At 49.9% G+C, this 14,999-nt stretch overlaps 1 pseudogene; it reads right to left on the bottom strand.

Moving 5' to 3' along the window:
* Positions 1-3,879: 3,879 nt before the first annotated feature.
* Positions 3,880-14,999, bottom strand: LOC143385916 (ruvB-like 1; annotated as a pseudogene).

The following is a 14,999-nucleotide window of genomic DNA, read 5'->3' as shown; positions in this document are numbered from 1 at the left end:
TCGCTGGAGGAATGTGTCGGAGTCAGGTGGGGTGCGCGGGAGCCCTGGGACCCTGGCAGCTTGTTGCCATCGCCACCGCCTCCTGAGTTCTTAGATTGAAGAGTGCAGGCGGCTGGAGGCCTGAGCTGCCCCTAGGCTGCCGAGCGCAGGTGCCTTGGGTGTGGGATTGGCCCCTGGTTTTGGAACTGAACTGAACCTAAGGGCGCTGGCCTCAAATGCACATCCCAGCCCATTTTGACTTTTAAGACAGGGTCTTGCTAAGTTCAGAGGCTGGCCTCAAATTTGCCATCCTCCAGCCTCAGCCTTCAGCGGGGGATGACAGGCACCCAGCTCAGTTCTGGGGTTCTCCAATGACTGGGACAGTTGGAAAGGGGTCCCCAAGGGACAATGATGGTGGCCCTAGAGGCTGTCTGTTGCAGGCAGGGGTGATGTCGGGAAACCTCCCTGGTTGTCACTGCACTCCTGCCCCCATCCCTGCTGAGGTCCCTCTGGTCCTTATGTGAGCCTGGTGCAGGAGCCGGCGTAATGGTGATGGTGATAGAGGGGACAGAGTGGACAATTGGTGGGGGCCCACTGGTCCATCTTATGGCATCGCCTATTGATCACGGCCTACCATGGTGATGAGGGCGACAGAGGCCCTCTGTACCCGGCAGCCCAGTCACGTCCTCTAAGTGGGAGGTGGCAGTTTTGTGAATCGCCCTTGGGAGGGAACAAGGCACCATGCTGATCAATGGGTGAGCGGGGAGAGGGGTGGCTGCTGCCCTCCTTCCCTGGCTCTGCTTTCCTGAGGCCTAGGACCGAGGGAGGTCGCTGCTCCCTCCCTTCAGTGCAACCCTGGGACAGCAGCCCAGGGTCTTTCTCCCAGTGGGAACACTGGGTGGAGCCAGTGACTTCGTCTGGTATGATCCTCTCAGCTCTGAGGCCCTCCACAGGCCTTGGGTTCTTATCCCCCAAATAGAGATTTTTCTTCTAAGCCCAGCGTCTGTGTTCGCACCTATGACAAGGGACAATGTGCGATGTCATTCAGTGTCCTCATTAAAGATGGAGCCAGCTCTGCTGATCTCTGGGAGCCAGTGTGAGGGAGCAGACACTCAGGTCACCAAAGTGACCCTATCTCCTCAGGCCTTTGCTACCCACAGGAATGTTGAGTCTCAGAGGCCCGTGGAGACCCTGACCATCAGGGACAGGGCAGCTGCAGCCTTCAGTCCCTCTGCTGTCTCCTCCCAGGGGCAACATGTACTCCCTTCATCCCATCCTGACTTTTGATGTCATGGGTGGGGACGGACCCAGGGAGCAGGGACAGTTGGCAGCACCTACCTGATAACACGGTTGCCTAGGTTGGAGGCAAAGATCATGATGGGGGCAATGGAAGATTCCAGAGCTCGGAACCAGCTAGGACACACCCAGGTTGATGTACTTGTTCACCACCTTGTTGATCTCGCCTCGGACAGGGTCCCAACCAGTGGGGGAAATGTCACCTGCTCTCTACTCCACACCTCAATTCCCTCCAGACCCAACCCTGCAGCCTGGTTCTCCTACTGGCTCTCTGACCCCAGGCTGGTTCTGGACCCATTCCAGGTTTGGTGTCATCATTTGAAAACAAGAATCATGCCAGGTGTGGTGGCACATGCCTATAACCTCAGCAGCCTGGGAGGTTGAGGCAGGAGGATCTCAAATTAGAGGCCAGCCTCAGCAACTTAGTAAGACCTTGAGCAACTCAGTTGAGACCCTGTCTCTGAATACAATACAGAATAGGGCTGGGGATGGTGCTCAGGCGTCAATATTCCCTGAGTTGAATCCCTGTACCCTCATCTAAAAAAAAAAAAGAAAACAGGCATGATTGCCCCCAAATGCCACAAAAAACCTTCCAAGGAGCTGTGTGGGGTGAAGTATCCAGGAGTTGCCCCTTCTAGCCAGGAGCTTCCCCTTCTAGCCCGAAGCCTGATGCCAAGACACCCCACTTGGGAGCCCCAGGGAGATGTGCTTTCATATGCAAATTCTCCTCTGCTGCACTTAGTCAAGAAGCCCTTGTGGGGGCCCTGTGTGACAATGCTCAGGTTCATTAACTTTCCATCAAGTGCAGTTGGAATCCTCTCCCCAGGAAACTTGAGCAAGGAGGGTCAGAGCAGGCCCAGCCTCAGCCCCAGAACCATCATCCCCTGCAGAACAGCAGACTCACCTCAGGTCCCAGTCCTCACCTTCCAAACCAGTGCTCCTGTCATCAGGATGGAGCTGTTCCCAAAGAACGGAGATTTGAGGCCTGTCCTCATCCAGAGCCATGATGCAGGGCTGTCAAAACCGAGTTCAGAGACAGATCTGCTCTTGGCCACTCATGGAGGAGCTTAGGCTGCTGTGAGGCCTCAAGGCAAACAGTAGATTCATGTTGAACTTATGTTTTCAGGAAGTTAAGTGGTAATGGGTCAGAAAAGGACATAAAATTGGGGAGGAGCCGGGCATGGTGGCAACCATCTGTCATCCCAGCAGCCGAGGAGGCTGAGGCAGGAGGATCACAAGTTGGAGGTCAGTCTTAGTAACCTAGTAAGGGCCTAAGCAACTCAGCCAGGCCCTATCTCTAAATAAAAAATAAAAGTGTTGAGACGGGACTCAGTGGTCGAGGGCCCCCAAGTTCAGTCACCGGCATAAAAAAAAATAAGTCTACAAAGGAGCAAGGGAGACCCACTGCCTGGTGTCAAAGTGGGCACCTTTCTGGGACCTCAAAGGAAGCAGATGCTGACCTCAGCAGGGCCAGAGCTCACAGTATGGCCATGGATTCTAAAGGGAGTGAAGACTCAGGGCCATGTAGTGGGGTTGCTCAGAGCTGGGAGCAGTTCAGAGGCAGGGCCTCAACTTGGCTCTGGGCTCAGGCTTCACCACGTGTCCTCCCTGTGATCTCTGTCTTCTTTGGCTTCATCAACTGGCTCATCATGGACAGGAAGTCTTGTCCCCCCTTAGGAGAGAGGACTTTCTAAGGCAGCTACCAAAGCCCATCCTCCTGCCTCCTGTGGGACCCGGATGTCACTCAACTTGGAAACCTGAGGTGGACAGGCCCAGCACAGCTCCCCTGGGAAGGATGAGGAGTTCCTGAACTCAGAGGGATCCCCTCGAGGTTTTCCCTGACCTGCAAGGATCAAGCAGAGTAGTGGGTGGTGGCACCTGTCTTTAAAAATCCTGGCAATTTGGGAGGCTGAGACAGGAGGACCATAAGTTGGAGACCAGCCTCAGAAACTTTGTGAGGTCCTGAGCAACTCAGCAAGACCCTGTCTCTAAATAAAATTTAAAAAGGACTTTGGATGGGGCTCCATGGGTAAGCACCCCTGGGGTTTAAGCTTCAGTACAAAAAAAAAACCCTCCGTCCAGGTAAAAAGAAACTCCAATCCCTAGAGTCTCTGGCCTCTCCTGGGCAAAGCTCCAAGGGACAAAAAGCCAAACCAGATTCCCAGCAGAAAGCCCATTCCTGGTGGGGAAGAGGAGGCCCCCTTCAGAATGAAGAGCAAACCTGACTCTATCCAGCGGGCCCCAGAGCAGTGCCATCTGGGAGCTGGAGGACTGGGAGCTTGGGTTCTGCAGAGGCTGAAGCCTCCGTAAGGCTGTCTGAAGCCCTGTGAAAACTCCCGCCAGGAATCCCCAGCCCGGGGTGGAGAGCAGCCCCCAGCAGGCTGGCAGGCAGTCAGGGGCAGACAAGGCTCAAAGATCAGCTGTGGCGGCATCTGGTCACTGGGCCAAAGGGGCCAAAGCTCATGTCGTGCTCATTGCTGAGCTTCCCAGAGGGCCTCCAGAAGGACATCACAGCCCTGACCACTAGTTCCCAGGGCCTTGGGCATGCACTGGACAAGCAGGGCCTGTCCCTGGTGCCTGGCGTGGGCCACAACATGTCCCATCCTAGATAACCTCCTTTTTCTTGTGCACATCACCTTTGGGCAGGGCATATCCTCCTCGGCATCCAGGGCAAACTCCATGGCCTAGGAGTCGCACCTGCCCTGCCTCTGCCAGCAGACCATGGGACACCCAGACCACAGAGAGCTCAGAGACAGAAAGTTCCCCGCTGCCCACCGAGGGCCCCCTACAGCGCCCTCCACCTGCGCCCCTCAGCCTGGTGCCATGCTGGGCTCCCAGACCCACCCAGGCAAAACCTGAGACTTTCTGGAAGATTCTCTCCCATTTCTTTTCACTCCTGATACAGGAGCATCTAGGGGACTCACTGGAGCCGGGAGCCCGGGTTCTTCTAGCTGGTGATTTATGGGTGACATGAGGTCTGAGGCTCACCCATGAGCCAGGGAGGTGCAGCCACCGTGGAAAGCAGCAGCAGATAGAGAAGGTGCCACCAGGTGCAGTCCCAAGGCTCAGGATTTAGGGAGGGACACCAGGGAGATAAAGGAAGATGGAAGACGCTGCCTGGTGCAGTGGGAAGGGACGAAGGCTGTCTGGTCCCTGTCCCCGACAGGGTTTGCATCTTGCACACTCTGCCTGCTTAAGTCATGAGGAGAGGAAGACAGAAAAGCCAAGGTGACTTAGGTAAAGGGACAGCTGCTGACCTTCCCCCACCCACCACTAATGAGCAAAGTGACACCCTAGTTACCCAGTTGTCACCCTGGCAGACCCTCATGTGTAACACTGTCCCCGGGGAGCATACCTTCTCAGCCCCAATGTTGGCCTCCATGTAGATGACGTCACTGGCCTCCACCCGCTCCTTCTGCAGACTTTAAAAAATGCTGAAGTTCAGCTAAAACCAAACCAATTCAGACAAAGGGGGACTCAGACAACCCTGATGCATGTTCCAGTTTCTCCTGACCCCGAGGGAAGGCACCTTTCCAGAAGAGACCTGAGAGGCCAGGCACAGAAGTGCACACCTGTCATTCCAGGGACTTGGAGGCTGAGGCAGGAGGATCGCCAAGTTGGAGGCCAGTCTCAGAAACTTAGAAATGGGAGACTTACTCTCAAAACAATACAAATCAAAATAAAAAGGACAGGCTTCTGGCTCCCTGCTTAAGCACGACGGGTTCAGTTCACAGGACTAAACACGAGAGAGAGACAGAGAGATAGACAGACACTTGAAGTAGCCAGTGACCCTAGGAGTGGGTGGGTATGAGGGTATTTGGCAGGGCACAAGAGCCTGGACTGGGGGCTTAGCACACCATGAGGTGAACCTGAGGGTGACCATGTCTACCTGCAGGGGACAAGAGAAAGTCACCATTACTCTTCCTTGCCTTGCCTTCAGGGGTTGCAAAGTGGAAGGAACATTCTCACAGGGACCCAGGTGCCCTTAGAGGGGATATATGTCCTTGGCCATGCTCCATGGCACCTTCCAGGATCACCACTACAGCTCCAGTCCTTGGGTTACGGACACCAGAGCTTCCTGCTTAGCCACCTGAGGCTGCATTTGATGTGGCCCATGATCCCGGCTCTCTAGGCCTCGGTCTCCTCCTCTATGTGACAGCACTCAGAAGTACCCACAGAGAAGTCCAGCTCAGAAGGGGAAACATAAGTTGGAATTCCCCCAAACTGTCTGGGTCAGGAGGGTGAGGAAGGAGGATCACCAAGGTGGAGGCCAGTCTAGACCACATAGCTAGGCCCTGGGGCTGGGGCACAGCTCAGTGGCAGAGTGCTAGTTCACTATGACCAGGGCCCTGGGTAGGAGCCCCAGGACAACAAAAAAGCAAATCCTAGCACCCTCTGGCCCCCGGGGCTGTGCACACACATCTCAGGGTGATGGTGCTCTACGGAGCCTTGCTCTTCCCCAGGGGTGTGCACTGGGCAAGGACAGCAGCCTCTGCAGGACCAGGCTGGCAGACAGGTCCTGAGGCTGAGCTTCCAGAGCAGCTGCTACAGAGGACCACCCTGTGGAAACACACCTGAGCTCTTTCCCAGACAGAGTCCAGAGTCAAAGGTGGGTGCGGGGGACATGACACAGACTAACACCCACTGTAGGGCTCTCTCAGCAGGAGGGGGCCCCCAAAAGGCTAATTCAGAAACAAAGTCAGTATGTGGTGGCCAAAGGTCAAGGGGAGAGACATCAGGTGGCCATTCATGGGAATGAGGTCCCTTGGAAGGTCGTGACAATATTCTAAAATTAAGATGGGGAGTGTAAACAATGTCATGCCTCAAAATCCTGTGCACTACACAAACTTAAAATGGGTGGATCATGTTCACAACTGCACCAACAGAGCTGCCAGGAGCTCACCAGGACCTGGCCTCTTTGGCCTCTTTGGGGCACTGTGCGAACAGGAGCAAGGTTGGGGAGTCCCTAGGCAAAAAAACTTCATAAGCCTTCTTCAAACTCAGACACTTCACAACTCCACACAACACACCTGAGGTCCTTCTGTGCCAGTATGTCATCCATGTGGAAAAACAGCCCAGAAGGACATGGGTTTTGGGGGGACTGGGGGTACCAGGGATTGGGCTCAGGGGCCCTCAACCACCAAGCCCCATCCCCAGCCCTGTTTGGCATTTTATTTAGAGTCAGGGTCTCCCTGAGTTGTTTAGGGCCTCGCTTTGGCTGAGGCTGGCTTTGAACTCGCAATCCTCCTGCCTCAGCCTCCCAAGCTGCTGGGATCAGAGGTGGGTACTACCTTTGTTTTGGAAGACAATTTTCCTCTTCTCTGTTAGGCTCATTTCTTTGAGAAGCTGGTCGAAGCAGAGTGATGGATGGCTCAAATTTCCACTGTGTTTCTGTGTCCTCTCTCCTACAGGGAAGAGGACAATTTTTCTTTTCATCTCAGGCACTTTTATTCGGTTGATTTTCCAGAAGAACTTTCTCAAGGTGTTATTCTTGAGAAGGGGCCACCTTCTCAGAACCTCATTAATCCAGAATGGACAGGATGTGATGAGGGATTAAAGAGATAAAGACAGGTTGTGGAGCCAAGCTGCTGAGATGAAGGCCCCATTAGGAAACAGAAAAATAGCCCTTGAAAGAAGTGACATTTTCATGATCTCCATAAAGCTGTGACCAAGAAACTACCTCATAGAATCAAAGAATCACCAAGTTATAAAAGAGGGAAAGATGGAGAGATTCTATGGGGGATAAATAGTGGTCTAGAGATGAGAAACTGAGCCCCAGAGAGCTCAGAGGATGCACAGGTGTTACCCAGGACCAGAGGACTTGCAGTCACCCTGGCCTTCAGCCAGCACTGGGCACAGGATGACTGTGGAGCCTCTTTCTGAGCCTGAAGACTTGATCTGGAAAACAGGGAAATGAGATTCTTGGCACCTGCGCACACGGGCACACAGCTGTGATGAGCCACAGGTAAAATACCTCTCTAAGCCCACAGCAAGAGACCTGGCCATGCAGCAGGGGACAGGTACAGAGCTAGTGTGAGTCAATCATAACACAGTGGATGAGTAAAAACATTATGAAAAAGAAAGAAAAAAGAAAACAAAATTATGTCCACTTTGACTTTTTTGGGAGGTGAGGGGGCAGTTTGGGGATTTGAACCCAGGGGTGACTTATACCTGAGCCACATCCCCAGCCCCATTTTGTATTTTATTTAGAGACAGGCTCTCACTGACCCGCTCAGGGCCTTGACTAAGTTGATGAGGCTGGGCTCCACCATGTGATCCTCCTGCCTCAGCCTCCTGAATGGCTGGGATGACAGGCATGCTCTACTGTGCCTGGCTGGCCAATGGCTGTCATTTGGGGGATAAGATGGCATTAGCAATTTCTTGACTTAACCACACAACTCACAGAAGCAATGAAAAAAGAAAGACCTACCTCATGAAGGGACCTATGTCCTAGCCCTTACGAGGTGTCCCTTTATACTACACGGTGTTATCCTGAGTGTCCCATATAGCATCAACAGTACAGAGGCCAAGTAAAGGGGGACACAGAGGTCACACCACCTGCCTGTGCCACAGTGCTGAGAACAGGGCTCAGGACAGACTTCCCTTGAGCTGCTTGGTGCCCTTGGCTGTCTTGAGCCCTATGATCACGTGGCGGATGGTCTTGCCATAGCCGCCCATGGGGTTCTCGGTCTCACATGACGTCAGCTCCATCACCTGCCCCTCGTAGACCTCCTTGACCTCCTTTATCCACAGCCCTGGAAGGGATGGCTGATGGGTACATGGTGAGAAGCAGGACCATCCATCTGTTCACATACATCTCCTCCTCACCAACACCCTTCTTACCTCAAACTTCCACAGCACAAGAACTGACAAGTCACCTTTAAGTACAACCTAGTGACACCATCATGGGTGGAGAGCAACTCTTCTGGGAGCGGTGGCACAGGCCTGTCATTCCAGCTCAGGAGGCCGAGGCAGGAGGATGGTAAGCTGGAGGCCAGCCTCAGCAACTCAGTGAGGCCATGATCAATTCAGGGAAACCCTGTCTCCAAATAAATTCAAAACAGGGCTGGGAGGTGGCTCTGTGGTTAGGTTCCCCAGGTTCAATCCCTGGTGCCTCTCCTCAAAAAAAAAAAAAAAAAAAGGGTCGCTGTTCTCCTGACAAATGGGGAGGCCACAGAAGACTTCTGCTGGCAGGTGGCCATCAGGATCCCTGTGAGCTGATATGGAAATATCCCAAAGGCAGAGACACACAGCCACATGATCAGACACTCAGGCCACTTCCCTCAGTTCAAGGGGGGCATTATCTTATCACCCCATCCCTTGCCTTCTCTTCTCCAGAAACCCAACCAGGACAAGGACACTCAAGACTGGAAGCTAGGGTCAGATCTCCTCTGCCTGTGATCCACCTGAGAGCCTATAAGTGGGACTTGTGGAAAACATCCAACAGGGAAGCCACATTCTGTGTTTGATGAACCAAATTCACAGCTCCTGAACCCCAAAACAAACTTCCCAAACAAATCCCGAAGCAGCTGTGCACACCTCGAGACCAAGTAGCTGCAGAGGCTGAGGCTGGAGGATCATGGGTTAGAGGCCAGCCTCCACAACACTGAGGCCCTGAGCAACTCAGGGAGACTCTGTCTCTAAATCAATGCAAAATAAGGCTGGGGATGGTGCTCAGGGGTCGAGGGCCCCTGGGTTCAATCCCTGGTACAAAAAAATAAAAAAGAAAGAAATTTTCCAGACAACATGAAGGTAACAGAAAACTCTATCAAGCTTGGAAAATTCTGGGCTTTTAAGCCTACTTTGATTTTTTTTAATAGAACCATTTCTATTTTGCAAAGAGGAAATTCCTCCAAATGGAATGCCTGCCCATACTCACTGTGAGGGGACAGTGATATGAAATTCCTCCAGGAGAGGAAAGAAGGCATCCCCATTTCTCAGCCACTCATATTTGTCTAGCAGTTTCTTGGTGGTGACAAGTAGACAGGGGAAGGCCCAGTGGACCATGGGCCCAGCTTTTGGCCAAGAGAGAGGCTGTGGGCGCTGTCTCTGGCCAAGACAGCACAAAGGACACGGGTTTCATCTGCTGTCTCAGGTTTCTAAGTCCCTGACATGGACTTTATCACATCAAGGAAGTGGCACAGACGGGGACAGATGACCCTCTCTCCCTCTCTCTGCAGCTTTGCAGGAATTTAAAGATGTGGGAAACGCAGGCTTCTGTCTGAGGGGAGACCACAGCTTCCCCTTTTATTCTGTGGCAGGATCTAGAAATTTCTCCTCACCTGCTGCCACCAAAAGCACTGCTGTGTCCCCCACCACCCCACTCCAGGGGCCACTCCCATCAAATGTGCCTGGTGACCTCTACTTTTTCAAATTTTAAAGCAAAATTCAGTTCCCACTGAGCCATTGAAATACAAGCAACTGTGAGAAGACCAGTTTTATCAGGTTTTTGTTTCACAAAAATGGGGGTTTTAAATTTTTTTTAAGTTGTAGATGGACATAATTTCTTTATTTCCTGAGGATGCAACCCAGGGCCTCACACATGTTAGGTGGGTGCTCTACAACTGAGCCCCTGACCCATCCCAGAAAAATGGTGTTTTTCAAATTTAAGTTCTTAAAATATTAATATTCAGGTATTTGAAAGGTAGTAATATCTTACTGGTCACATATTTTTCTTGGTTCCTTTTTGTACCAGGAATGGAATTCAGGGGCCCTCAACCCTTGAGCACCATCCCCAGCCCCTTTCATATTTTATTTAGAGACAAGATCTCACTTAGTTGCTCAGGGTCTGGCTAAGTTTCTGAGGCTGACCTCCAACTTGCTATCCTGCTGCCTCAGCCTTCTGAGCTGTTGGAATATGGTTTATATGTTTAACTTATGAGTTGAATAAAATCACTGGCACATGTTTAAATAAGGAAAAATAATCCAGGCACCGTAGCACACATCTGTAGCCATAGTTACTCAGCATACTGAGGCAAGAGGATGGTTTGAACCCAGGAGTTCCAGGATTGCCTGGGAAACATACTGAGATCCTGAAAAATAGGACATGAAAAGGGAAAAGAAAAGAAGATGTGAAGAAAAAAACAATAGAGAGAAAAACTTTAAATGTAAAACCCAGTTGTATACATGTATAATCCCAGCAACTCAGGAGGCTGAGGCAGGAGGATTGAGAGTTGGAGGCCAGCCTCGGAAACTTGGCGAGAAGCTGTCTCTAAATTAAATATAAAAAGGGCTGGGGACAGGGCTCAGGGGTAAAGTGCCCCTGGGTTCAATCCCTGGTACCAAAAAATAAAAATAAAAAGCCTAAGTTCAATGTGACACAAAGCTTAGCTTCTAGACACAAGTTCAGAATTAGAACTCTTCAGTTCAGCATTAGTGTCACACAGGGGCTAGGGGTGGCTCAGCAGCCATGGTCTCAAAAGGGAGATAGAGAGAGGGGGGGGAAGAGAGAGAGAGAGAGAGAGAGAGAGAGAGAGAGAGAAACGCCCCATAGTTGAGTGTTTACAGGGACCTGCTGGGGAAGATCAAAGGCAGAGCCAGTCCCACAAAGAGGCACCGCAGGAAGATAGAGTGCCAGCCATGGGGGTACCAGGTGGCTGTGGGGGGTAAAACAGGATCCCATGATGTCTCCACACTTCCAAATGCTGCACCCTCCTACTGCATTTTCTTTCCTTCAGCATTAAATCAAAAGTTCCCCAAGTAGACGTCTTAGTCTTTTTATTTATTTATTATTTATTTGGGTACCAGGGATGGAATCCAGGGGCCTTCGACCATTGAGCCCTGTCCCCAGCCCTTTTTATATTTTATTTAGAGGCCGAGTTGCTGCCTGAGTTGCTCAGGGCCTCAATAAGTTGCTGAGGCTGGCCTCCAAATTGTGTTCCTTTTACCTCATCCTCCTAAGCTGCTTGGATGGCTAGCTACTCTTGCCTGTCTTGTCAACAGCACCAAAAGAACATGAGCATTTTTAAGATGAAAAGATTCAAAGCACCGGAGAAGAAACAGCCATCTATCACACTGACGAGATACTCACTAATAGCCCTGCGGAAGTTCTCCATCAGCACCTCTGTCTTCTTGACCTCCATGGAGTAAACTTTGCTCCCCACCAAGGAGCAGAAAGGCACCTTACTCCCCAGCTCCTGAGCAATCACCAGAGAAAGGGCTGTCTACAGAGGCAAGAAAGGAAAGGTTTTCTTTTTACAGTCTTGAAAACATATTTAAAACTCATCTATAAAAATATTTATTCAAGAGGCTGAACATGGTATTGCACACTTGTGATCCCTGAGACTCAGGAGGCTGAGGCAGAAGGATGGCAAGGTGGAGGCCAGTCTCAGCCACTTATCAAGACCCTGGGCAACTCAGTGATACCCTATCTCTAAATAAAATATAAAAGTTTGGGGAATGGGGCTCAGGTGTTAAGTGCCCCTTGGTTCAATCCCTGGGACCAAAATAAATAAATAAATAAATAACACTAACAAATCAGGAAGGATTTATTACATGACCTTTATTTTATGTTAAAAGGCCAGAAAATAGTGGATAATACATAAGGCCAAATCTGTAAGCGGTGGCGTGGTCTGCACAAGCTCCCCCTGATGGTGCCCTGTGGTCAACTATAAATTGATGCTCAGTAACATAACTTTGGTTGGCAGATGCTAAAGAGAACCTGGTGAAACAGACACCTCATCAAATACCAAGTTTTGGAAAGCAAATGCTCTCAAGTGGGTCCAGGACTGGGAAATGCCATGGCTTGTATTTTTTTAATATTTTAATATAATCAGGCCTCCCAGCTGATCAATCACTACCCAACAAGACACCTCCCAGAACTTTATGTTGTTTATTTTTGAACAGGGTTGCATTATTCATATTTATTTTTAAGTTTTTTTCTTCGAAACAAGTTTAATTTTGTTCCAGCCCTAAATTAGGGAAAGAACTTAAATCTTAAAAAATTCTCAAAAATCAAGCCATTATAAAGTTAAGCACCCCTCCCCTTAACAATAAATATTGAACTGATATAGGTGACTGAACTGATATAACTTATTTAGGTGTAGATGGACACAACACAATGCCTTTATCTTTAAGTGGTGCTGAGGATCAAACCCGGGTCCTGCCCATGCTCTGCAAGCCCTCTAACACTGAGCCACAATCCCAGCCTGATAACTTATATTTTATGGATTAAGAAACTGAGAGCTGGGTGTGGGGGTGCACACCTGTCATCCCAGCAGCTTGGGAGGCTGAGGTGGGAGTATGGCTAGTTGGAGGCCAGCCTCAGCAACTTAGAAAGGCCATGAGCAATTCAGCAAAACCCTGTCTCTAAATAAAATACAAAAAGGGCTGGGGATGAGGCTCGGGTGTTTAGTGCCCCTGGGTTTGATCCTTAGTAGCCCTCACCCAAAAAAAGGGTTTCTCAGTCTTGCCTCTGTTTTGGGGGCACAGCCTTGAAGTGAAGGTTGCTTGGCAGCATCACTGACCTCTAACACTAGATGCTAGGAGTCCCACCATCACATTTTGAAAACTAAAAGAGACAACTCTCCAGATGCTGCCAAATATCTCCTGGGGGGCAAAACTGACCCAGGTTGAAAATCACTTCAGAGCTAATCTCACCTAGCTGGACTTCCAGAAAGACCACACAGAGAATGGGAACAGCCCACAGCTAAGGGGTTCAAAGCTGGTGACTGTCCACACCAACACCACCAAACAGTGAGACTCAGAAAGCCCTGTGGACATCAAGAAAGGGAAATCAGGGGAGGGCGCCCTATCCAAAAATACCTCCAAAACATCCAGAAAGAAAGGTCCCAACCCTGCAAATCAGACTTCTTAAGAGCAACACTGGAAGACAAAAAGTACTAAATAACACTGAGTAAAACAGCACTGAAGAAAACAGCTATCATGCTGGTGCTGTGGCACAGGCCTGTCATCCCAGGAGCTCGGGTGGCTGAGGCAAGAGAATCGCGAGTTGGAGGCCAGCCTCAGCAAAAGCGAAGCCCTAAGCAACTAAGTGAGACTCTGTCTCTAAATAAAATGCAAAAAGGACTGAAGATGGGACTCAGGGGTTGACAGCTTCTGGGTTCAATTCTTGGGGTTCAATTCTTGGTAACTCCCCCCCCCAAAAAAAATGGAAGACGACTTGGACAAGCTAATGTTCTTGTAAGTGCACATTGTATGGCATTCCAGCCTCAAAAAACTTCCCCCAGACATAGGACTTCTTCATCCACCATCAGTCACCACACAACACACCCTGGCAACTCCATATGTACAACTTCAAACTTAAAATTCAAGTTTTTTTCACAGCTGATTGTGTTTCTGCTTCTGAAAGGTCAAGTGGCCTTCCCCAGGCCTCCCAGCTGATCAATCAATACCCACCAAGATGTAGCCCAGAACTTTATGTTGTTTATTTTTTAACAGGGTCACATTAAGTCACTTAGAGCTTGGTGAAACTGCTGAGGCTGGCCTCCAACATGTGATCCTCCTGTCTCAGCCTCCAGAGTCACTGAGATGACAGGCAGGGACCACCACACCTGGTGAGAGCCCTCTTCCTTACATACAAGAGCGCAGGCTCCTACTCTCCTATGCCAAGAGGCCCTTCAAGAGAACAAGCCATGTCCAGACCAGGAGCTCTGGGAAGCCTGAGGATCTGGTTGATCCCCTTGCAAATCCCAACAAGCTCCACCATATGTCCTCTTTTGTCCCCTGGAAAGCCCAACTCTGAAGGGGAACTATCAAACCCTCTGCCCAATTCCAGCATTTAAAATCAGTCAGCAGTTTGAAGCTCAGCACTCAACTGAGCCATTTTATGCCATCAGGAGACTTCCTGTTTCTCTGCCTGAAAAACACTAGAAGCCCTTAAAGATCAAAAGTGCGTTTCTGTTATTGTAAATCATGCACGCAGCCAAAATAGTGGTGGGCAAAGTTTGCATTCAAAAAAATACTGGCTGACTCATTTTTCCCCCTCCAATAATGTGCCACAGAAGATTTTTTTTAATATTTTTTAATTGTGCATGGACATAATATCTTTGCTTTAATTTTTTTAAATATTTATTTTTTAGTTGTAGTTGGACACAATACCTTTATTTCACTTATTTATTTTTATGTGGTGCTGGGATCAAACTCAGGGTCCCGCATGTGCAAGATGAGTGCTCTACCAATGAACCACAGCCCATCACAATTTTTTATGAGGCCCTGGACCAATAGAAATGGATTTTCAGCTGGGCATGGTGGTGCAAACCTATAATCCTACCACTCAGGAGGCTAAGGCAGGAGGATCACGAGTTGGAGGCCAGCCTCAGCAACTTAGCAAGGCCCTCAGCAACTTTAGCAAGACCTTGGCTCTAAATAAAATACAAAAAAAGGATGTGGCTCAGTGGCTGAGTGCCTCCAAGTTCAATCACTGGTTAAAAAAGAAAAGAAAAGAAAAGAAAAGAGATGGATTTTCCAAGAAAAGGAGACTTGAAAGAGTTCAAAGACGATCCCAGTGACCAGACCTCTCAGAGGACTTTTCTTCCCCTCTGGCCAGGATGATTTTCATTCTAGAAGTAAAAGTTTGAGATCATATTCCCTTCTTAAACACACATGTGACTTATGTCGCTAAAAAAAGACTAGTTAAGATGTGAATTCCATTTGGCTTCAAAGTGAGGATCGTCCTCTTGCAGAGCAGAAATCAAGGAGAACACAAGGACTTTTCCAGTTCCCAGGGTTCCCGCCCACAGCAGGGCTCTTCCTGCCATCTTCTT

The sequence above is a fragment of the Callospermophilus lateralis genome, chromosome 11 (assembly GCF_048772815.1).
Source record: "Callospermophilus lateralis isolate mCalLat2 chromosome 11, mCalLat2.hap1, whole genome shotgun sequence".
NCBI classification, from domain to species: Eukaryota; Metazoa; Chordata; class Mammalia; order Rodentia; family Sciuridae; genus Callospermophilus; species Callospermophilus lateralis.
Note: the sequence above shows the minus strand (reverse complement) of the source record. Positions and strands in the feature narration are given on the sequence as shown.